This window comes from Rhincodon typus, unplaced genomic scaffold (genome assembly GCF_021869965.1).
Source record: "Rhincodon typus isolate 14 unplaced genomic scaffold, sRhiTyp1.1 hic_rhity00001174, whole genome shotgun sequence".
In the NCBI taxonomy this organism is placed as follows: domain Eukaryota; kingdom Metazoa; phylum Chordata; class Chondrichthyes; order Orectolobiformes; family Rhincodontidae; genus Rhincodon; species Rhincodon typus.
In genome coordinates, this window is record NW_025966812.1 from 27,968 (window position 1) to 30,992 (window position 3,025).

The window sequence follows — 3,025 nt, forward strand, 5'->3', positions numbered from 1 at the left end:
TCAGATTCTCCAGTATCTGCAGTTCCTACTATCTCTGAGAGTCATTATCTATTCTTTTTCAGGAATTTTGCAGATCAATCAGGCCAGGTCTGACGAAGGTTGTACCAAATGCCTAAGCAATTTGTTATGCAATATGACGGATGTTTCCAATATTTGTTATCTCTATAGTAGACACAACATTGCACTAAATTTGAGATTAGCAAGAGTTAACTCTCTCAACCTCCCTTACAGATTAAATTCAGTGATAACTTTACAAAGTTCATATTATCAGTGACATTGATATAAATTGTATTTTATTACTTTTGATCTTTAATCTTCATTTCCATTTGGAAACCTGCTATTTCAGCTTATAATTCAGTTTTAAACACTGGGCAATGAACCTAACCCCCAAAACTTACTAACAGCTTCAAGGAACAATCTAATACAGTCGACCATTTATTATATGCATTCGTGTTATTTGTGGATTTGCCTCCATCTTCCCCATGGCCATTTCTGTCCTTCAACAGCAAGGATACAAATAATAAAAAAAACAACTTTTAGGAAAAAAAGCCACAAAAATTTCTGCACAGTATACCTTTCTCTTTGGGAAACAGTGCAGCTATCCTATTTGGTTCAACATAATTCAAGGACCATCTATGCCAAACACGTGATATCTGACCACACTCTAGAAGACGTGGAGCAATTGCAGAAGATTCCCTAAGCGCCAACAAGACAGTAAAAACTGTGAATTGTCAGGATGTCCATACCAACCCTGCAACTGGTTCTTTGGTTTGAAGAGGCTCATAAGACATAATCATTTACAACTTGGACATATTTAAACAAGGAGTCTACCACAATTTGTGCAAATGACATGTATCATCAGGACTGTAATACATTATTGCTCCCAAAGGGTGATCTTACATATTTTTCCAAACATCCATAGAGCAACCTGTATTATTAAAACAACAGAACCTATAATTTGAATGAATCAATTGCATCTTTTCTGCCCTCTTGTGGGGAAGTGCACAAACTCAACTGACGACAACCCACGACAAGAACAACTAAAATCAGGAGCTCATTGCTTCGTTGTCACTTGAGTTGACTCATTCATGTTTGATACAACATATTACTCTACTTTAACAATAACCTTAAATAAATATGACACAGAAATACTGTCCACAATAGAAGGAACTGTGAATTCCAGGAAGATGCTTTGAACACTTGTATTGAAAGTTCAAGTCAAAATCATAAACTTACTTGTTACTCATTTCCTTTGCAGGACTGAGCAGAAAATAAGGGTTTCCTCCAAGAGGAAAAGAGCATTTAAGGTAGTCATCCCAACTTTCAGCATCAAGGGCGGGATGGAAAAATCTTCAAAACATACAAAAAGAAATTCACATGACTGAAGCTTGTTAAAGTTCATCTATGATGTTGCTAAAAAGGGCCTCAACAAATATCCAGCTCATGGATCAAGACATTGTCTTCTCCTGCAACTAAGAAATGACAACTGATTTTGAACAATCCTTGAGGGGTGGGCCAGTTTCAGTCTTAATACCAAAATCACACACTACTGGGTGTCCAATAATTAGCCACTGGTTAGTCTGCTCCATATTCCAGTTGAACCACGAATAGGAATCAGAGATCCCACCTGAAACAGGGAGAAGCTCCATTAGCAGAGGAGGGGCACTGGGTGAACATGATGCCAAGTCCTCATCATGCCCACTGAAATCTGGAAAAGACAGCTCAGTCAGCCTTACAGATCTTTCAAAGTAGATCTGCACCTTTTTCTTAAGCAACCACTTCAGCAGAAGTGTCACTTTCCCCATCAGTTGGAGTGGCTGTTACAAAATCCTCTAATCACTCATTTTAACCAGAATTCACTACTGCTGATTAAATTCAAATGTTTTACCAAGTTTTCAATTTCTTCCGTTAACTGGTTATTTCGATCAACTGGCATTTTTTTAAAAAACAAACTGATCAAAAATAAATCAGCTATAATCAGGGGAGTTAAAAATTGTGTCAAAATAAGAGATGCTGTTTAGAAAAAGGTTGTTATTACTGTATCACTCACTATGTGTCTTAATGTTGTCTTAGAGGGGTGCTCATACTTTGCATTCCGACCACACAGGTCTTGTGTCAAGCTGCAACTCTATTCTGAACCTGACAGAAATGGCGATAGCAGTGACAACAACGACGTCAACTTTTATATAATTTATTTAGATGCTGGAAAAAGAAATTGAGCGCAAAATTGAACACTGTAAAAGTAGTTAAAAAGGGAGAGAAGGTAGAGAAATGGCATAACTCTGAGGGTGTCAAAGTGGTTTTTGGTAGTGGTAAGGGACATGGCCAGTGGGAGGAAATGGTCAGGGATATTGGAAGGGCAGAGCAGCCAAAAAAGTGGCACCCAGCCATGGAGTAAACAAGAAGTGGCTCCAACATGAGTGATCAAAAAAATTCAGGGCCATTATTAAGCAAGAGCTAGTTGAAATATCAGACAAAATCTGAAACCCTCTATCTGGGATTCCAACAGCTTCATGGAAAATTGAGCCGCCGGGATTTTGTAAGGGTGAAGTCACGTTTGTTGACAACTGTGCGGTGACTCAGCAGTTAGCCAACTAAAATTAAATAAATTAGTTTGGACAAGGAAACAAATAGGACCACAAAGAGTGTAGGTCAAGAAGCAGAGGAATGTAAGTTAACTGCAGGAGGTAGGATGAAGAGTGGAGGCATTTGGAGTGCAGTCAACAACTACAGTTTTCACACAATGCAATTGGAACAAGCAAAGTTAGCTATAGTAGCTATTGCAAAAAATTCGGGAGAAAGATGGTGATGGGCTCCAGCACGAGTAGTCCTACAAAATGGTATAGGAAATCAATGGCAAATGATTACCAGCCAAAACTTGATCTAATATTGTCAAACAATTAGTTCCCCCTTGCTGTCCCTGTCCTCCACTCACCGCCCCAAACCTCTCTCCTCTACCACCACTCTTCTGACCTGTTGGCTCTTTCTGACCTTACAGCTCTTCCCTTCCTTCTCCCAGCTCTAA